The 23,140-nt window shown below is 38.7% G+C and overlaps 1 long non-coding RNA gene across 1 annotated transcript; it reads left to right on the forward strand.

Annotated features, from left to right (window-relative positions):
* The first annotated feature begins 1,207 nt into the window (after window positions 1-1,207).
* On the forward strand, window positions 1,208-23,140 carry LOC117800768. Its single transcript, XR_004623161.1, has 3 exons — window positions 1,208-1,345; window positions 21,992-22,152; window positions 22,905-23,140. It is a non-coding gene; the product is annotated as an uncharacterized LOC117800768 (long non-coding RNA).

Genomic DNA, 23,140 nt, shown 5'->3' on the forward strand with positions numbered 1-23,140 from the left:
CATGGTGCACTGGGTGTTATACGCAACTAATGAAGCATCAAACTTTACATCGGAATCCGGGGATGTGCTGTATGGTGATTAACATAATATAATAAAAAAAATCATTAAAAAAAAAGACCAAGTGGGATTCATACCTGGGATGCAAGGGTGGTTCAACATTCGCAAATCAATCAGGGTGATAGATCATATCAACAAGAAAAGAGTCAAGAACCATATGATCCACTCAATAGATGCAGAAAAAGCATTTAACAAAATACAGTATCCTCTCCTGATTAAAACCCTTTCGAGTGTAGGGATAGGGGGTACATTCCTCATTTTAATAAAGCCATCTATGAAAAGCCTACAGCAAATATCATTCTCAATGAGGAAAAGCTGGAAACCTTTCCTTTAATATCCGGAAAAATATTTATTCATGTCCTCTGCCCATTTTTATGTTATATGTTATTTGTATGTTGAATTGTGTAAATTCTTTATATATTTTGGACACTAACCATTTATCAGGTATGTCATTTGCAAATATCTTGTTCCATTCCAGAGGTTGCCTTTTACTTTTCTTGGCTGTTTCTTTCACTGTGAAGACATTTTTGTTTTGATGTACTCCTAATAGTTTATTTTTGCTTTTTTTTTTTTTTGTCTCAGGAGATTCTTCTAGAATGATGTTGCTAAAGCCAATATCAGAGAAGTTATTGTGTGTGTTCTCTTCTAGGATTTTTATGGTTCTAGGTCTCACATTTAATTCTTTAATCCATTTTTCTATTTATTTTTGTGTACGGTGTAAAGAAGTGGTGCAGTTTTAGGGAGTGTCTCTGGTGTGTGCTGCATGCACCCTGCTCTTGTATTTTGGTTGCTCTCTCCTTCAGACCAATTGTCTGTAGAGGCTCTCCTAGCCTGCAGTAGGCAGTGTTTGGGCCTTGTTCTGAATGTCCTGAATTTTAACTAAGTGTGCTCAGGTCTTCTTGTGAAATGAGACCTAACACCACCTCTCTGAGAACTGAAGACCTGCAGAACTCTCTGGTTGGTGGGAGATGTGGTGTGGGCAGGGATTTGTGCTGGTCTTCTGGAGAAGGAGCCTGTCATTCTGATGGAAACCTGTCATGTCTGACAGAAGCCTGACTAAGAAGGGCATTGCCACTGGAGCTCAGAGGGGTGGGGCTTGGTGTATGCAAGTTAAGCAGCCAGTGTTTGCACTCTGCTGTTTCCTGCAGGTGGCTCTGTGTTTATAAAGAAGATGCGGGAGGGAAATGGCACTGGCCACTTCCTTTGTTCCCAGGAAGATGCCTCCATGATGCTGTCTCTCAGGGACTGGTCTGAGAAGATTGAATCATCTCCCCACTATGTGCCCCAGGTACTATTTAGATCACTGTTTCCACTGTCTGTACTGGGGTTGTTTGCCTGTGTTCTCACAAGGAGCAGTGCAGTGCACACTGGGCTCTAACCCAGCTAAGCCCAGTGACCCTTAAAATTCCAGGCTTTAAGCCCTACCAGTTTCAAGAACTCATGACATTCAGACCCTCTTATTCCCCATGCCAATGGCCTTATGGAAATGTTTTCCTTTTGGGTTACCTGTGTGCTCCAATCTCTCTTGTCCTTCTCTCTGACCATGCCTCCCTCCCCTCCACAGCACCCATGATCTCTTTCTCCCCTAAACCATGGCTCTGCACATCCTGCCTTCTTCGATGTGGCCTCTTCTCTCTTTTAGTCATGGAATTTGTTCTGTAGTCTTCATGGTCTATTTCATCATGTATTTAAGATGATTTGATAGTTATCTAGTTGTGTTTGTGGGTCAAGATGAGCCTAGGGTCCTCCCACTCTGCCACTATTTTCCTCTCCAAAACATTTGCTTTCATTCATGAATGCATGCATTCTGATCATTAATAGATTATCAATTAACGTTCACTGATATCCTTCTTGTTCTTTCTAGTGTTATCATTGTATTTAGAAAACATAAAAGATAGTGAGATGAACATGTGTCATGGGAAATGAAAGAGAAACATTAGCTAGGAAAAATCATTATCTGGGACATCTGTGAGAAAGATAAGTGCATAAGATGGAAGCATAGTCAAAGGGTTTGCATATTGCAGGTCTAGACGGTCCTTGCTTACGAGCAGTATATTTTGTGCCTAAACTTCAAAGGTTAGGGAATAAGAGACAAGAGGATTGTGATTACTACATGGAAATTTTTAAAAAATGCAAAACGTCCTTAAACATATCCAATCCTTCATCTAATAAGGGAAATGCAAATTAGAAATGGCATCTACACTAAGATATTATTTATCCCCTATTAGATTAGGGGAAATTGCAAAGTTTCGTGAAACTGTAGAAAAATCGTGTTGTCATACAATGCTGGTGATTGCAGAAATGATATATCCTATAATGTGGTGAATTACACCATCTCTAGGGAAATTACACATACATTTACGCTTTGCCACAGCGATCCCACTTTGAGGAATCTGGGCCATAAAAATTGAGAGTAGATTGTTGGTTGGCAGGGGTTGGAATGTGGGGAAAATGTGTAATGCTATTGAAAGAGTATAAGCTTTCAGTTATAAGATGAATGTGATGATAGTTAATAATACTGTTTCATATACTTGAAATTTGCTAGCAGCGTAGGTCCTAAGCATTCCTACCACACATGCACAAAAGGTAAATATGTGAGGTGATGGATGTATTAATTAACCTGATTGTGGTAATCATTTCACAAAATGTACAATTATATCACATCATCACCTTGTGCACTTTAAATATATATGATTTTATCTGTCATTTTTACCTAAATAAGCTGGGGGGAAGGAACAAATAAATTGGAACAAATAAACTGGAAAAAAAACATATATATATATATATATATAATTTTTAAATATATATACATAATTTAAAATATATATATATATAAAGATATTAATTGCAGCACTATTTGAAATGGGAAAACACTAAGTTGAAATGTTCTTCAATAGGAAATGTTATAGCCACAAGATAGATGACTTGACAACTATACAAAGGAGTGAGTAATACCGTATATATTGTTATGCTCTCATCTCCAGGATATATTGTTTATTGTTCAATGCAAAAACTAAGATGGAGAATTATGTGTATAATATGTTACTGATGACCTAAGACAGTTCAAAACATAAATATATATTTGCATATATTCTTAATTGAACATGAGAAAACTTTAGGAGTAAAATTAAATTACCTTCAGGGGAAGTGATGATACTGGGTGGAGAGGCAGTGGTAAGAGCTAGATTTCACTTAATGCAATTTATTTTCATTGAAACTATGCAAATGTTTTACATAGATATATAACTGTATAAAGAAAAGACCCAACATTTATAGAAGTACAAAGCAAAACAAAATAAATTAATCTAACCTAATGGGTAGTTTAACAAAGCAGATTTTTAAAAATTTTATTTATTTATTCATAATTTTTAAAAATTCCAGTATAATTAGAGTTAAGATGGCAGAGGAGGAGGGTAGCCCTACATTTTTCTCATCCCTTGAATACATCCAGATAGTTATCAAATCATTCTGAACACCTGAGAAAACAATAAGAGATCTGAGAAAAGAAATGCTGTGAGTCTACTTGTAGAAAAATGACCACTGGCTTGGGCACCGGGAAGCAGAAGCCTCCTGCGCTGGGGAGCGGGCTGGACTTGAGGACTGGTAGCCACGGGAAAGCAGACTGAAACAGGGAGTTTGGGAACATGGGAGTGAACCAGACTGAAACTGGGAGTTCAGGAGTGTGTGAAACAGACTGAAACTGGGATCTCAGGGGCGGGTGCAGGACCAGACTGAAAACCAGAGCTCCAGAATGTGCATGCAGACCAGATTGAAACTGGGAGCTCAGGAGCACACACAGGAACTGGGGTGGCTTGCAGTGTTAGAAACACAAAGGACAGAGACATGCTGGCCCAGGAAGTGAGAACTGGGAGAACAGCTCTGGGGTACACAACCCGGGATGCTGAGGGATTCTTAGCATCAACGACAGAAATGGAGTTAGAGTGGCCAGGAGAACTCAGTGAAGAGCAGACTGCGATCTCTCTGTTCTGAGACAGAGGCTTGGATACAGCCACTGCTGCTCTGACTCTCAGAAGAGTCATGGAAAACCACCAGGGAAAGCCACCAGAGAACAAAAGTCCAGAGAAACTGGTTCTCACTGTGCCCATCCCCCTGTCTCCACAGGGGACAGGGCTACTCAATCCAAACAGGGTTGCCTGAGTATCAGTGTGGCAGGCCCCTCTCCCAGAGGGCAGGCAAAAAAACCCAAGAAGCCCACATCCCTAATGTCCCATAAAACAAGTGCACATTGCTTGGGTCCTGGTTCAATAATCTGGGCTCTGTACATCCCTGCAACCCCACCTCATCAGAATGACAAGGAGGAGGAACCCCCAACAAAGGAAAGAAACAGACTGTGGCCTCTGCCACAAAACTGATGGATATGGATATAACCAAATTGTCAGAAATGGAATTCAGAGTAACAATGTTCAAGATGAGGTGTAGGCTTGAAAAAAATATTCACGAAAATATTAAAGAGAATATAGACTCTCTAAGGGCAGAAATGAGAGTGAATCTGGCAGATATGAAAAATGCTATGAATCCAATGCCGTCTAAACTGGATGCTCTGACGGCCAGGGAAAATGAGGCAGAAAAGCAAATTAGTGAGATGGAAGATGGGATGATAGAAAAGAAGGAAAAAATGGGAACTTCGCTTCAAAAATCCAATCTCAAGAATGTAGATTATGGGAGATTACTGACTCAATGAAACATTCCAATGTCAGAATCATTGGCATCCCCAAGGGGGTGGAGAAAGAAAGAGGTCTAGAAGAGATATTGAAACAAATTGTAGTGGAGAACATCCCTAATCTGGTGAAGGAGAGGAGGATTCATGTCCAAGAGACAGAGAAGACCCCTCCCAAGGTCAATGAGAGCAGACCAACACCATTTCAAATAATAGTACAATTCACAAATATTAGATCCAAGGATACAATCTTGAAAGCAGCCTGGGGGAAGAGAATCCTCACCTACAGAGGGAGGAACATCAGAATAACATCAGACCTGTCTACAGAGACCTGACAAGCCAGAAAAAGCTGGCAAGACATATTCAGAGCACTAAGTGAGAAGAACATGCAGCCAAGGATCCTTTATCCAGCAAGGCTGTCATTCAGAGTGGATGGAGAGACAAAGACCTTCCAAGACTGGCAGAAACTGAAAGAATAAGTGACCACCAAGGCAGCCCTACAACAAATATTAAGGGGGGTTCTATAAAAGTAAAAAGACCCCAAGAATGATACAGAACAGAAATTTATAATCTATAGAAACAAAGACTTCACAGGCAACACGACATTAAAGTCATATCTCTCAATAATCACTCTCAATGTGAATTGCCTAAATGCTCCCATAAAAGGCCACAGGGTTGCAGATTGGATAAAAAGACAAGACCCATCCATATGTTGTCTCCAAGAGACTCATTCTGAACCTAAAGATGATGAGGTTGTGGAATACAGGTGAGTTTCAGTGGGGTGGAGTCTGGAGCTGATGACCAAGAAAGAATTCTTGAGGCATCTCTGGTGAAAAATATTGGTTTATTAAAACAGGGGACAGGACCTGTGGGCCGAAAGAGCTGCCACACCGGGCTTGTGAGGAATGGCCCATTATATACCCTCAAGTTGGGAGGGGGTTAGGAATAGCATAAGTCTCTAAGGAATTTTGGAAGCAAGGTTTCTAGGACCTTGAAGGGGCTAGCTGTTTTTGGGAAAGAGTCATTTATTACCGTCTAATGAAACCTGAGTCATGAGACCCTTCAGATGTATATTGGTGGGCCATATGCTTGGGGTATGATTGCCAACATATATCTGGGGGGGGGTAGAGATAAAGGAAGTTTCCAAAGGAATTTTTTTTAAAAGATTTATTTATTTATTTGACAGAGATAGAGACAGCCAGTGAGAGAGGGAACACAAGCAGGGAGAGTGGGAGAGGAAGAAGCAGGCTCATAGCGGAAGAGCTTGATGTGGGGCTGGATCCCACAATGCCGGGATCACGCCCTGAGCTGAAGGCAGACGCTTAACTGCTGTGCCACCCAGGCGCCCCCCAAAGGAATTTTTATGTTAAAGTAGACTTACGGGGTCTTGGTGGAGGGGAAGGGATCAGGCTAGGACTGCCTTTGGCTCTTAGCAAAGTATTAACATCAAGGCAGCTGAGTTCCTAGAGGAATGTCACTGTGCCTGTTTCAAGGACTTGTCACTGGGCTGTAGGTAATAAGGAAACTTAATTGTGTCTAAATAGATTCCCTTCTGGAAGCTAGGTTACTGATAGATTTGTTCTTGTAAACTGCTAAGACGTTTGTAAACTGAGGGAGACTCAAGTTTTGCAAGATTGTGGTATCTATAGGTTAACTGTTTCTTTGTCCTTTAGGGCAGCCAGGAGTGCCTGAGGAGTGTTGCATAAATTACAGGGGGAGGGGGTTGCAGGGTGTCAGCTTCTCCTTTGTCCTCAGCTTGCCTTCAGTTCCCTCATCAAAGATACATCCAGACTGAAAGTGAAGGGAAGGAGAATCATTTTTCATGCCAACAGACCTCAAAAGAAAACCAGGGTAGCAATTCTCATATCAGACAGATTAGATTTTAAACTAAAGACTGTAGTTAGAGATACAGAAGGACACTGTATTATTCTTAAAGGGTGTATCCGACAAGTGGATATGACAATTATAAATATCTATGCCCCTAACAGGGGAGCAGCTTCATACACAAGACAACTCTTAACCAGAATAAAGAGACATAAAGATAATAATACATTAATAGTAGGGGACCACAACACTCCGCTTTCAGCAATAGACAGATCACTCAAGCAGAAAATCAACAAAGAAAGAAGAGCTTTGAATGATATACTTGACCAGATGGACCTCATAGATACATATAGAACACTACACCCCAGAAAAACAGAATATTCATTCTTTTTGAATGCACATGGAAGTTTCTCCAGAATAGACCATGCTCTGGGTCACAAAACAGGTGTCAACCGGTCCCAAAACACTGAGAATATTCCCTGCATATTCTCAGACCACAGTGCTTTGAAACTGGAACTCAATCAGAAGGAAAAATTTGGAAGAAACTCAAACACTTGGAAACTAATAACCATCCTGCTCAAGAATGATTGGGTAAAACAGGAAATTAAAAAATCAGTTTAAACAATTTGTAGAGACCAACGAGAATGTAAACATATTGGTCCAAAACCTATGGCACACTGCAAAGGCATTCCTAAGGGGAAAATACATAGCCATCCAAGCCTCACTCAAAAGAAGTGAAAAATCTAAAATGCAGTTTTTATATTCTCACCTCAAGAAGCTGGAGCAGGAACAGAAGAACAGGCCTAACCCATGCACGAGAAAGCAGTTGATCAAGATTAGAGCAGAGATCAATGAATTAGAAACCAGGAGCACAGTAGAGCAGATCAACAGAACTAGAAGCTGGTTCTTTGAAAGAATAAATAAGATTGATAAGCCACTGGCCAGACTTACTTAAAAGAATAGAGGAAGGACCCAAATTAATAAAATTACGAATGAAAGGGGAGAGATCATGACCAACACCAAAGAAATAGAAACAATCATTAGAAACTATTATCAGCAACTCTATGCCAATAAATTAAACAGCCTGGAAGAAATGGATGTCTCCCTGGAAACCTACAAACTACCAAGACTGAAACAGGAAGAAACTGATTACCTAAACAGACTGGTATCATGAGGAGATTGAAGAAGTGATCAAAAACCTCCCCAAAAACAAGAGTCCAGGGCTTAATAGATTCCCCAGGGGATTCTACCAAACATTCAAAGAAGAAATAACACCTATTCTCCTGAAGATATTTCACAAAAATAGAAATAGAAGGAAAACTACCAAACTCATTCTATGAGGCCAGGATTACCTTGATTCCCAAACCAGGCAAAGACCCCATCCAAAAGGAGAATTACAGACCGATATCCCTGATGAATATGGATGCCAAAATTCTCAACAAGATTCCTAGATAATAGGATCCAACAGTACATTAAAAGGATTATCCATCAAGACCAAGTGGGATTCATCCCTGGGATGCAAGGGTGGTTCAACATTCGCAAATCAATCAGGGTGACAGATCATATCAACAAGAAGAGAGTCAAGAACCATATGATCCACTCAATAGATGCAGAAAAAGCATTTGACAAAATACAGCATCCTATCCTGATTAAAATCCTTCAGAGTGTAGGGAGAGAGGGTACCTTCCCTAATTTCATAAAAACCATCTATGAAAAGCCTACAGCAAATATCATTCTCAATGGGGAAAAGCTGAAAGCCTTTCCCTTAAGATCAGGAACACAACAAGGATGCCCACTCTCGCTATTATTATTCAACATAGTACTAGAAGTCCTTGCAACAGTAATCAGACAACAAAAAGAGATATAAGGTACTCAAATCAGCAAAGAAGTCAAACTGTCTCTCTTTGCACATGACATGATACTCTATATGGAAAACCCAAAAGACTCCACTCCCGAACTACTAGAACTTATAAAGCAATTCAGTAATGTGGCGGGATACAAAATCAATGCTAAGAAATCAGTTGCAGTTTCATACATGAACAATGAGACTGAAGAAAGAGAAATTAGGGAATCCATTCCATTTACAATAGCACCAAAAATCATACATTATCTCGGAATTAACTTAACCAGAGACATACAGGATCTATATTCTAGAAACTACAAATCACTATTGAAAGACATTGAAGAAGACACAAAAAGATGGAAAAATATTCCATGCTCAAGGATCGGAAGAATTAACATAGGTAAAATGTCTGCTACCCAGAGCAATCTACTCTTTCAATGACATCCCAATCAAAATACCAATGACATTTTTTCAAAGAATTGGAACAAACAGTCCTTAAGTTTGTGTGGAACCAGGAAAGGCCCTGAATCACCAAGGAATTGTTGAAAAGGAAAAACAAAGCTGGGGGCATCACGTTGACAGATTTCAAGCTATACTACAAAGCTGTGATCACAAAGACAGCATGGTACTGGCACAAAAACAGACACATAGACCAATGGAACAGAATAGAGAACCCAGAAATGGACCCCTCAGCTCTTTGGGCAACTCATCTTTGGCAAAGCAGGAAAAAACATCCAGTGGAAAAAAGACAGTCTCTTCAATAAATGGTGCTGGAAAAATTGGACAGCTATATGCAAAACAATGAAACTTGACCACTCTCTCACACCACACACAAAGATAAACTCCAAATGGATGAAAGACCTCGATGTGAAACAGGAATCCATTAAAATCATAGAGGAGAACGTTGGCTGTAACCTTGTTGACATGTGCTACAGCAACTTCTTTCATGACACATCTCTAAAGGCAAGAGAAACAAAAGCAAAAATGAACTTTTGAGACTTCATCAAGACAAAAAGCTTCTACACAGACAAGGAAACAGTCAACAAAACTGAAATACAACCTATGGATTGGAAGAGGATATTTGCAAATGACATTACTGATAAAGGGCTAGCATTCAAATCTATAAAGAACTCACCAACTCAACACCTAAAAAACAAATAATCCAGTCAAGTAATGGACAGAAGGACATGAACAGACATTTCTCCAAAGAACACATACACAGGTCCAACAGACACATGAAAAAACGGTCCATATCACTTGTCATCAGGGAAAGACAAATCAAAACCACAGTGAGATACCATTTCACACCAGTCAGAATGGCTAAAATTAACAAGACAGGAAGCAACAAATGTTGGTGAGCATGTGGAGAAAGGGGAATGAACCCTCTTAAACTGCTGGTGGGAATGCAAGCTTAGTAGAGCCACTGTGGAAAACACTACAGATGTTCTACAAGAAGTTTAAAATAGAGTTACCCTATAACCCAGCAATTGCACTGCAAATGTAGTGATCCGAAGGGACACCTGCACCCCAATGTTTATAGCAACAATGTCCACAAAACCAAACTGTGAAGAGAGCCCACCTTCTTACACCCATACACAAAATTAAATTCAAAATGGATGAGAGACCTAAACATGAAATAGGAAACCATCAGAATTCTTGAGGAGACCACATGGAGTGACATCTTTGACCTTGGCCATAGCAGCTTCTTACTAGACTCCTTTCTGGAAGCAAGGGAAACAAAAGCAAAAATGCACTGTTGGGACTTCATCAAGATAAAAAGCTTCTGCACAGCAAAGGAAAAAATCAACAAAACTAAAAGTCAGTCTACAGAATGGGAGAATATATTTGCAAATGACATCTGATAAAGGGTTAGCATCCAAAATCTAGAAAGAACTTACCAAAACCAACACCCAAAAACAAATAATCCATAAATGAGCAGAAGACAATAGACACTTTTCCAAAGGAGACATCCAGATGACTAACAGATACATGAAAAGATATTCAACATCACTCATTATCAGGGAAACACAAATCAAACCCATGAGGAGATACAACCTCAAACTTGACAGAATGGCTAAAATTAACAACACAGGAAACAATGGATGCAGAGAAAGGAGAATCCTCTTACACTACTGGTGGGAATGCAAACTAGTGCACCTACTCTGGAAAACAGTATGGAGGTTCCTCAAAAAGAATAAGTAGAACCACCCTATGACCCAGAAATTCCACTAGTACTTACCCAAAGGATACAAAAATACAAATTCCTAGGGGTATATGCACCCTGATGTTTATAGCAGCATTATCAACAATAGCCAAACTATGGAGAGAGCCCAAATGTCCATTGGTTGATGAATGGATAAAGAAGATGTGGTATATATGTACAATGGTTGAATATATACACACACACACACACACACAAACACACAAACATACACACATTATACTTAGCCATCAAAAAAAATGAAATCTTGCCACGTGTATTATTTGAAGTGAAATAAGTCAGTCAGAGAAACACAAATACCATGTATTTCACTCATATGTGGAATTTAAGAAACAAAACAAATAAACATATGGGGAGGAATAAAAAGAGAGAGGCGGAACAAACCATGAAAGATTCTTAAAAATAAAGAACAAACTGAGGGTTGGTGAAGGTAAATGGGTGAGTGATTGGCCAAATGGGTGATAGGTATTAAAGAGGCACTTGTTATGATGACCATTGGGGGTTAAATGTAAGTGATGAACCAATAAATTTTACTCCTAAGCCAAAATTAAACTATATGTTAACTAATGAGAATTTAAATAAAAATCTAAAACAAAATAAAAATAGTTACCCAGTTTCCACATCCTCTCCAACATTTGTTGTTTCCTGCCTTCTCAAATTTGCCATTCTAACTGGTGTAAGGTGGTACCTCAGTGTGGTTTTGATTTGAATTTCCCTGATGGCTAATGATTTTGAACATTTTTTCATGTGTCTGTTAGCCATTTGTATGTCTTCATTGGAAAAGTGTCTGTTCATATCTTCTGCCCATTTTTTGATTTGATTATTTGTTTCTCGTGTATTGAGTCTGAGAAGTTCTTTGTAGACCTTGGATACCAGTCTTTTATCTGTAGTGTCATTTGCAAATATCTTCTCCCATTCCATGGGCTGCTTCTTAGTTTTGTTGACTGTTTCCTTGGCTGTGCAGAAGCTTTTATCTTGATGGGGTCCCACAAGTTCATTTTTTCTACACTGTTGGTGGGAAGGCGCCAGTTAGAATGGCAAAGATAGACAAGGCAAGAAACAACAATTGTTGGAGAGGATGTGGAGAAAGGGGATCCCTCCTACATTGTTGGTGGGAATGCAAGTTGGTACAGCCACTCTGGAAAACAGTGTGGAGGTCCCTTAAAAAGTTAAAAATTGAACTACCCTATGACCCAGCCATTGCACTACTGGGTGTTTACCCCAAAGATACAGACGTAGTAAAGAGAAGGGCCATATGCACCCCAATGTTCATAGCAGCATTGTCCACAACAGCTAAATTGTGGAAGGAGCCGAGATGCCCTTCAACAGATGACTAGATTAAGAAGATGTGGTCCATATATACAATGGAATATTACTCAGCTATCAGAAAGAACGAATTCTCAACATTTGCTGCAACATGGACGGCACTGGAGGAGATAATGCTAAGTGAAATAAGTCAAGCAGAGAAAGACAATTATCATATGATTTCTCTCATCTATGGAACATAAGAACTAGGATGATCGGTAGGGGAAGAAAGGGATAAAGAAAAGGGGGGTAATCAGAAGGGGGAATGAAACATGAGAGACTATGGACTATGAGAAACAAACTGAAGACTTCAGAGGGGAGGGGGTGGGGGAATGGGATAGACTGGTGATGGGTAGTAAGGAGGGCACGTATTGCATGGTGCACTGGGTGTTATACGCAACTAATGAAGCATCAAACTTTACATCGGAATCTGGGGATGTACTGTATGGTGATTAGCATAATATAATAAAATAAAATTAAAAAAAAAATAAAAAAAAAAGAAGATGTGGTCCATATGGAATGTTACTCGGCCATCAGAAAGAACGATTACCCAACATTTGCAGCAACATGGACGGGACTGGAGGAGATTATGCTAAGTGAAATAAGTCAAGCAGAGAAGCACAATTATCATATGGTTTCAATCATTTATGGAACATAAGAAATAGCAGGAAGATCGGTAGAAGAAGGAAGGGAAGAATGAAGGGGGGGGTAAACAGAAGGGGGAATGAACCACGAGAGACTATAGACTCTGGGAAACAAACTGAAGGCTTCAGAGGGGAGGGGGTTGGGGATTGGGATAGGCCCAATATCCTGTTGGGTATTAGAGGGCACATATTGCATGGTGCACTGGGTGTTATACAAAAATAATGAATCATGGAACATTACATCAAAAACTAAGGGTGTACTGTATGGTGACTAACATAACATAATAAAATTATTATAATAAAAAAAAAATAAATAAAAATAGTTACCCAAAATTGGAGCACATAATATATTAAAAAAAACAAACAATTTTAAGGATAAAATAGACAACAATGCAACAACATCAGAGGCCTTCAATAGCACCCTTTCAACAATGAGTGAATCATCCAGACAGAAAACCAGTCAGAGAAAATTGAACTTGAACGATAGATCCAGTGAACCTACCAGACAACATTCAATCCAAGGGCAGCAGAATACACATTTTTCTTGATTAAATATATATTTTCCATGTAGATCTTATATGTTAGGTTACAAAACAAGTCTTAACAAATTTGAGAAGGTTGAAATCGTGCCAAGCAACTTTTTTAAAAAAAGGGTTGGCACTAGAAATCATAACAAGGAAAACTAGCAAATTCACAAATATGTGCAGACTAAATGACATGCTCCTAAGGAACAAAGAAATAAAAAATATCTTGAAGCAAACAAAAATGAATACACAACATACCAAAATGTACAGGTTGCAACAGAAGCTGTTCAAGGAGAGAATTTAAGAGTGATAAATCCCTAGATTTTTAAGAAAAAAAGAAACATCTCAAATAAATAACCTAACTTTATACCTCAAAAAATAGAAAAAGAAGAAAAACTAAGCCTAAAGCAAGCAAGCAGGAGGAAGGAAATCAACATCAGAAGAGAATTAAAGGAATTAGAGATAAAAACAATAGAAAATATTGATGAAAGTAAGGGCTAGTTTTTTCTTAAGAATAAACAAAATGCACAAATCTTCAGCTAGACAAAATGACTTTAATAATGTAAACATACAGATAATGATGAGGACATTGAATCAGTAATCAAGACCCTCAAGAAAGAATAGCCCAGGACTAGAATGCTTCACTTGTGAATTCTACCAAACATTGTAAGAAATTGTATAGCAGGAAACATGTCCAATCTGATTTTACAAGGCCAGTGTTGTTGGGATTGTGAGAAATTGAATATCTTGTAAGAAAGTGAATAGGAGGAAACATGTCCAATCTGATTTTACAAAGCCAGTGTTACTCCAGGACAAAAAGTATATAAGAACACCAGAAGCAGAAAAAAAAATTCAGGGCAATATCCTCAATGAGTATAGATGTGAATATTTTCAACAAAATTCTAGACAACCTAATTCAACAGCATATCAAGAGGATCATACATCAGGATCAAGTGGTTTTTATCCCTGGAATGCAAGCATAATTTCACATGAGCAAATTAATGTATATAATATAGCACATAAACAGAATAAAGGATAAAAATCATAAGATCATCTCAGTTGAAGCAGAAAAAGCATTTGACAAAATTAAATGCCTTTTCACGATAAAAATGTTCAACAAAGTGTGTGTACAAGGAAGGTAACTCATTATAATAAGAGCCGTATAGGACAAGTCCATAGCTAGCATCATACTCAATGGTGAAAAGTGGAAATCTTTTTTGCTCTGAGGTCAGGAACAAGACAAGGATACCTACTCACCCAATTCTATTCAAAATAGTACTGGAAGTTCAGGCCATAGCAATCAGGCAAGAAAAAGATATAAAAGGCATTCTAACCACACACACACACACACACACACACACACACACGCACAAAGCAAACCCTAAAGATACTACCACAAACTGTTAGAACTAATAAACAAATTTAGTGAAGTTTGAAGATATGAAATGAGTATACAAAAATCTGTTGCAATTCTATAAACCAAAAATGAACTAGCTGAAAGACAAATTAAGGAAACAATCCCAATTACAACTGAGTCAGAAATAAACAAGATGTTGGGGTGCCTGAGTGGCACAGTCGTTAAACGTCTGCCTTCGGCTCAGGGCGTGATCCCGGCGTTACGGGATCGAGCCCAACATCAGGCTCCTCCGCTATGAGCCTGCTTCTTCCTCTCCTACTCCCCCTGCTTGTGTTCCCTCTCTCGCTGGCTGTCTCTATCTCTGTCAAATAAATAAAAATAAAATCTTTTAAAAAAAAGAAATAAACAAAATGTCATCCATAGGTGAATGAATACAGATATAAATATAGAGATGATATAGATAGATGACAGATAGATGATAGAGATAGATGATAGATAGATAGATAGATGATAGATAGTTGATAGATGATAGATATAGATATAGATAGATGCAAAGGAATACTAGCCATTAAAAAGAATGAGATATTGCCATTCACAACAACATGAATAGACCTAGAGTGTAAAATGTTAAGCAAAATAAGTCAGGCTTCAACAGACAAATAGCATATGATTTCACTTTCATGTGGAATTTAAGAAACAAATAAAAAAAAGAGATTTAAAAAAGAGACCTTTATACTTAGAACTAACTGTTGGTTGCCAAAGGCGAGGTAGGTGGGGTGATTGGTAAAATCGATAAAGAGGGTTAGAAGTACATTTATGGTGATGAGCACTGATTAATGTATGGAATTGTTGACACATTATATTGTATATGTAAAACTAATATAACACTCTATATTAATTATACTTCAATAAAAATGATACATCTATTATTGTAGCAAAAGGTATTTGGTTACTTTTGAAAAAAAAAAGAATAAGATACCCAGGAATATTTTTTTAAAGATTTTATTTATTTATTTATTTGACAGAAAGGCAAGCAAGAGTAGGGGAAGCAGCAGGCAGAGGAAGAGGGAGAAGCATGATCCCCACTGAGCAGGGAGCCCAATGCAGGATTTGATCCCAGGACCCTGGGATCATGACCTGAGCTGAAGTCAGATACTTAACCGACTGAGCCACCCAGGTGCCCCCCAGGAATATATATAACCAAGAAAGTGCTTGTGCACTGAAAACTCTAGGATATTGATGTTAGAAAGTTAAGAAGACACAAATGAATGTAAGATATTCTGTACTCATGGATTGGAAGAATTGGTATTGGTAAAATATCCATTCAACCCAAAGCAATCTACAGGTTCAATTCAATCCCCCTGCATTTTTCACAGAAATACAACAAACAATCCTAAAATTTGTTAGAAACCATGAAAGAACTTGAGCAGTCAAAGCAATCTTGACAAAGAACAAACAGGAGGTGTCATACGTCCTGATTTCAAACTATGTCACAAAGCTATGGTAATCAACACAGCATGGTATTGGCATAACAACAGACACACAGACCTATGGAACATAAAAGAGTGCCCAGAAATAAACCCAAGTATATATAGTCAATTAATTTATGACAAAGGATGCAAGAATATGCAAAAGAATAAGGACAATCTCTTTAACAAAAAGTGTTGGGTATACGGGACAGCCACATGCAAAAATATGAAACTAGATTAATATATTATATGCAAAAACTAACTCAAAATGCACCAAAGACTTGTTTAAGACCTGCAACCAGAAAACTCCTAGAAGGGAAGGAAGAATGAAAGGGGGGGTAAACAGAAGGGGGAATGAACCATGGGAGACTATGGACCCTGGAAAAAAAACTGAGAGCTTCAGAGGGGAAGGGGGTGGGGTATTGGGATAGTCCAGTGATGGGTATTAAGGAGGGCACATATTGCGTGGTGCACTGGGTGTTACATGCCAGTAATGAATCATGGAACATTGCACCAAAAACTGGGGATGTATTGTATGGTGACTAATATAACAAAATGAATATTATTTTAAAAAAAGAAAAGAAAAGAAAACTCCTAGAAGAAAACATATATGGCAAGGACTTTGAAATCAGTCATGCATGACCAGGATTTTTTTGTATCTGAGTCCCAAAACAAAGCAACAAAAGCAAAAACAAACAAGTGGAATTACATCAAATTAGAAAGCTTCCGAACAGCAAAAGAAATCATCAACAAAATGAAAAGTGAACTTACTGAATGGGAGAAAATATTTGCAAATCATATCTGATAAGGTATAACATCTAAAATATATTTTGATAAAACTGATACAACTCAATCTGACTATAAGATGCACAGAAGATCTGAAAACATTTTTTTTCCAAAGAAGACTTATACAGATGGCCTACAAATAAATGAAAAAATCCCCAACATCCTACTCTTCATGGAAATCCTAATCAAAACCACAATGAAATATTACCTCACACTTGTTAGAACGGCTACCATCAAAAAGACTAGAAGTAATAAGCAATAGGACAGATATGGAGGAAAGGGAACTCTTGTGCACTGTTGGTGGGAATGTGAATTGATGCAGCCACTATGGAAAACACTATGGAGTTTCCTCTAAAAATTAAAAATAGAACTACCGTATGATCCAGGTTCTCTCCTCTGGGAATTAAACCAAAGATAATGAAAAACATTATGTGAAAAAGAATAAATTCTTGCTTTTACAACATCAAGGGTGGAACTTGGTGCTTTAGCTAAGTGAAAAAAGTCAGACAGAGAAGAACAAATACCATATGATCTCACTACATATGAAGTCTAAAAAGCAAAGCAAAACAATCTCCTAGATACAGAGAACAGATTGGTGGTGGCTGTTGAGTGAAAATTGGTAAGGAGGGTAAAATTGGTTAAGGAGGTTAATGATATAAGACACAATTGTAAAATAAATGAGTTGTAATATGCAGTACTGTGACTGTACTTTACACTGTATTGCGTATTTTAATGTTGTGACAGAATAGGTCTTAAAAGTCTTTATTAAAAGAAAAGTATTTTGTAACTATGTAAGAGGAGAGATGACAGCTATACTTATTATCATTTGCAATATATACAAATACTGAATCATTTTTGATATATCTGGAGCTAAAATAAAGTTATATGTCAATTATACCTCAATTTAAAAAATAAAGGTATCGCCAAATGCTTGGAAATCAAAAGAGTTCTAAATATGCAAGGATCAAAGGGGCAGGTCTCAAAGGAAATCAATGACTAAATGAAACTAAATACGTCATATATTAAAATTTATCATGAAGCTAGAGCAGTGCTTAGAAAGTTTATAATATTAAGTGTCAAAATTAGAAAAGAAGAAAGAGGGATGCCTGGGTGGCTCAGTCGGTTAAGCAACTGCCTTTGGCTCAGGTCGTGATCTCAGGGTCCTGGGATTGAGTCCCATGTCTGGCTCCTTGCTTGGGGAGGAGCCTGCTTCTCCCTCTGCCTCTGCCTGCCTCTCCCCTGCTGTGTGTGGTCTCTCTTTCTCTCTGACAAGTAAGTAAAATATTTTAAAAAGAAAAGAAGAAAGATATAAAATCAGAAAGCTATGTTTTCACCTCAATTTTAGTGAGAAAAGAGTAAATTAAGTTGAAACAAGAAGAAGGAAGTGGATAATAAAGATTATAGCAGGTATTAATGAAGTAAAAAACAAAAACAATGGAGAGAAGGTATGAAACAAAAAGCCAAGTCCTTGAAATGATCAATAAATTAGACAAACTTCTAGTCAGACTGAACAAAACAAAGAAGGCAAAAATTATCAATATAAAAAATGAAACATGGGACATCAATACCATTACCATGGTATTTTTTTTTAAGATTTTGTTTATTTATTTGACAGAGAGAGAGAGACAGTCAGCAAGAGGGGGAACACAAGCAGGCAGAGTGGGAGAGGAAGAAGCAGGGTCCCAGTGGAGGAGCCTGATGCAAGGCTCGATCCCAGGACCCTGGGATCACGCCCTGAGCCGAAGGCAGATGTTCAATGACTAAGCCACCCAGGTGCCCCTAAATAAATAAATTCTTTTTTTTATAATAATATTTTTTCATTATATTATGTTAGTCACCATACAGTTAATCCCTGGTTTTTGATGTAAAGTTCCATGATTTATTAGTTGCATATAACACCCAGTGCACCATGCAATACGTACCCTCCTTACTACCCATCACCAGCCTATCCCTTTCCCCCACCCACCTCCCCTCTGAAGCCCTCAGTTTGTTTCTCAGAGTACATAGTTTCTCATGCTTCATTCCCCTTTCTGATTAACCCCCCTTTCTTTATCCCTTTCTTCTCCTACCAATCTTCCTAGTTCTTATGTTCCATAGTTGAGAGAAACCATATGATAATTGTCTTTCTCTGCTTGACTTAAATAAATAAATTCTTAAAAGAAGAAGAAGGAGAAGGAGAAGAAGAAATAATACTAATTCTACACAGGCTTTTCAACTCATTTCATGAGACTATTACACCTTAGTACCAAACAAAAGAAAATAATACACAATTGCAACAGAAGATATAAGGAGCAACCCCCATGGATATAAGCACAACAATACTCAATAAATGTTGGCAATGCAATTACAGCAATATATGAAAAGGATGATACATAACAACCAAGTGAGATTCTCTCCAGGAATGCAAAGCTCTTTGAACATAGGGAGAAATCAATCATTATAACACATAGGATTAGCAGATGTACTAAGAAATAACCTGTGACAATCTCAATAGATGCAGGAAAAAATTTCAATAATACTTAACCATCTATTCAGTATAAAAACACTTTCAGTAAAATAAGACTATAACTCACTTAACCTAATGAACATCATTCATACTAAAAAATAACCCTACAGATAATATCATTTGTAATTATGAAAGACTAAATGCTTTCTAAAATCAAGAACAAGACAAAAGTATCCTCTTTCACCAATCTATAATACATGCTACTTGACGTCTTAGTTTATGCAATAAGACAAGAATTAAATATATATATATATATATATTTATATATATACTTACTGTGCACACATGGCTTCTCCACCCTGAGTTCAAACAGACACCTTAAGACTCACAGCTCTGTTTCTGAGCTCTGTTTTTAAAAAATTTTTAAATTTATTTTATTTGACAGAACACAAGCAGGGGGAGCAGCAGGCAGAGGAAGAGGGAGAAGCAGACTCCCTGCTGAGCAGGGAGCCCAACTCCTGGTTCAATCCCAGGACCCTGGGACCATGACCTGAGCCAAAGGCAGACGCTACACTGACTGAGTCACCCAGGCACCCCTGTTTCTGAGCTTTTGATTTGTGACTCCCTTGTTTCACCCCTACCCCCAGGGCCACTCTCCTATAGGCTTCCCCATCTCCTTGAATGGCACTTCGTTCACTCAGTTGCTCAGGACAAATCCGACATCTAATTCTTATATCCTCCCTCTGATATTTTCCTCCAGCGCGTCAACAAACCCAGAAAATGTGTCTTCATGATACATCCTGAGTCTAGTCTCTTCTCACACCCTCTGTTGCTCTCGCTCTTGCCCAATCCACTACCATCTCTCACATGAACAACTGAATAAGCACCTTTAGGTGCATTACACCTGCCCCATTGGCCCCATGGTCATCTTTCTGCCAAACTCCTTCCAAAGCCTAAGTTAGATGATGTCCTCCCTTCAGTGATTTCCATCATAGTTAGAATAAATTTGGAAGCAAATACCACATCCTCTAGTGTCCTACATCACCCGTTCCCTGATTACTTCCATTCCTTCCTTTCCTACCAACCTCCCGTCATGCACACTACTGCATATTGCACCTCCAGGTAATTGTGGACATGACAAGCTCCTTGCATTTTCATGGACGTAGCATATGCTAAGAGTGCCCAGCTGTGGGCCCCTTTTTTTTTTTTTTATCTCTGCTTAACTGTCAGATCTTCAGAGAGAATTTCCCTAACTACCAATTTGAAATATCCTCCCTTTCTACTTACACTTTTTTATTCTTCTTCATAGCACCAGCACTACCTTACAATATGTTACAAATTTCACCTGTTTGTTTATTTCTCCCTTATGAAATAAAGCTCAATGTGGGCAGGGACTTGCTCCTTTTTATTCCATGCAATATCCCTAGTGCTCTTTGGAAAGTACTCAGTCAATGGGAAAAGGGCTGCTGAAGGAGCCCTAGATTTTCACATGTTGTGTCTATTCAATTAATGCTGAAGGAACAAGTAAAAAAATTAATGAATGAAGAGGACCACACCAGATCATGAGTCAAAGCCCTTGACCATAACAATCTCACGATAACTCTCCTTGGTAAAATTTCTATTCTTCATTGTGTAGAGTAGCAACACTCCTTAACTTTTTTCAGATTAGCACACCGTTGGTTTTGTTGTTTTTGTTTTGATTTATAAAGTCTTATTATTCTCAGGGAATCATCTAAGCTATGCAGCATCTGAGCTGAGATCAAGGTATGTGATACATTGTGATCCGGACAAGACCTTCAAATGTGGGTAGGGATGCAAGTCAGGCTTTTTTGGTTAGAACACCCAAAGAAAATGTCACAAAAAGCAAATGATAAAAAGAGTCTGGCATCCAATCCCACTTTCTACATTACCCAGCTTTGTGACATTGGGCAAATGACTCAATAATCTAGGCTGAATTTGAAAAAAGTGGGTGATAAAGTGCCATACCTCAGCTTGTTATGAGAGCCAAATATGATAGCATTAGCCTGCCCACAAGTAGATTGCAATAAATATTCTACGTTTACAATGATACAGGAGAAAAGGCATCCCAACAAAGATTACTAAATTTTATATACCCACTGAGGTGCCTGGGTGGCTTAGTTGGTTAAGCATCTGCCTTTAGCTCATTTCATATCAGGGTCCTGGGATTGAGCCCCATGTCAGGCTCCCTGCTCAGCCTTCCTGTACAGTGGAGAGTCTGCTTCTCCCTCTACCTCTGATCCTCCTCCCCTCTTATGCACTATCGCTCTCTCACTCTCTGTCTCAAATAAATAAAATCTTTTAAAAAAAAGTTTACCTCCCCCTTTCTTTTTTTTAATAATAATATTTTCTTTATTATACTATGTTAGTCACCATACAGTACATCCCCAGTTTTTGATGTAAAGTTCCATGATTCATTACTGGCATATAACACCCAGTGCACCATGCAATATGTGCCCTCCTTAATACCCATCACCGGCCTACCCCAATCCCCCAAACCCTCCCCCCTGAAGCCCTTAGTTTGTTTCCCAGAGTCCATAGTCTCTCATGGTTCATTCCCCTTTCTGTTTACCCCCCGCCCTTCTTCTTCCCTTTCTTCTCCTATGGATCTTGCTACTTCTTATGTTCCGTAAATGAGTGAAACCATATGATAATTGTCTTTCTCTGCTTGACTTATTTGGCTTAGCATTATCTCCTCCAGCCACATCCATGTTGCAGCAAATGTTGAGAAATTGTTCTTTTTGATGGCTGTACCTACGCCTTTCTTGATGATGACTCCCAGGAAGTGATTTCATTTGTACATTGTTATGTTGACTTAGGGCTGTTACAGTAGGAGAGAGAGACCCAGCTGGCCTGAGAGCTGGACTTTGCACATCACCTGCTCCAAAAATGTCCTACTTCAGAGAACCGATGTTTCATCTCACAGCCCCTGAACTGGAAAGAAGTTGGGACAGGGGCTGTACTACCACTGACCTAGCTGGTAAGAAGACTGCAGTATGCATTCACTTGGGAGCAAAAAATCAAGGGTGAGGGGTTTCCCTTTTTCATCAACACCACGTCTCTGGTGATCTAAGTCACTACCTCCAAATTTAAGTCAGGAAAAGAAGTTTTGTTTTCAAGGGGAGGTCACAATGAGAACAAAAAAAGTTAAGGCACAGAGAAATGGTATTGAGGACTGCTGAATGATAGAGCTCACCCCAGATGCATAAAGTAACAACCAATCATCACAGCACCTCCTGGAGGAACTTCAGAAGTTCCCAGACAACAACTGACTGAGTCTTGCACAGTGACATTAGAAGCACCTAAAATTGCTCACAATCATTGATTGGCTGGGCTCACATGTCTTGGACTGAAGACACCTCACAAATTTTTCTCCTCCTCCCAGACCCTAATACCTCTGTACCCTCTTAAGAGCCCCCTCTTTCACACTGCCAGGGGAATTTTTTAGGCATTTCATGAATGCCATCCAGGCACATGAACACACTTGTCAACCATGGGATGAGTCTGATAAAATCAAAGCACTAAAACTTATTCCCCTACTCCCACCTTCTTCTGAGTTCTTCCTTCCCACAGCAAAATATTTATTTTCCTATCTTATCTGAAAAAAAGGGGGGGACTTTAAAATAAACCCCACAAGTGTAAATATTTGATAACTCTGTTCTAATCACAAGAGTGTTCCCAAGAGGACCCAAAAAGACCCTTTGGAATTGTCTTTTTCTGTCTTAATTTAAGGCCACTGAATTGGAAGGAACAGGCCCAGGGAATCTTGAGAAGTTCATGACTTCTAGAGGAGGACGAGGTTGTATAAGACCAGTGCCAGCCACATCAGGTTGATGAGATGAAAAAGAAGGATATTTCCTCAGTGCCCATGCTCTTTATAAGGATAGATGGGATCTGGTGGCAAGATGGTAAGCAAACTGGGCCCTGCTAGTGTGAATTTTGCCCTGGGAATGCATATCAAAATTGAA

The sequence above is a fragment of the Ailuropoda melanoleuca genome, unplaced genomic scaffold, assembly GCF_002007445.2.
Source record: "Ailuropoda melanoleuca isolate Jingjing unplaced genomic scaffold, ASM200744v2 unplaced-scaffold7766, whole genome shotgun sequence".
Lineage (NCBI taxonomy): Eukaryota > Metazoa > Chordata > Mammalia > Carnivora > Ursidae > Ailuropoda > Ailuropoda melanoleuca.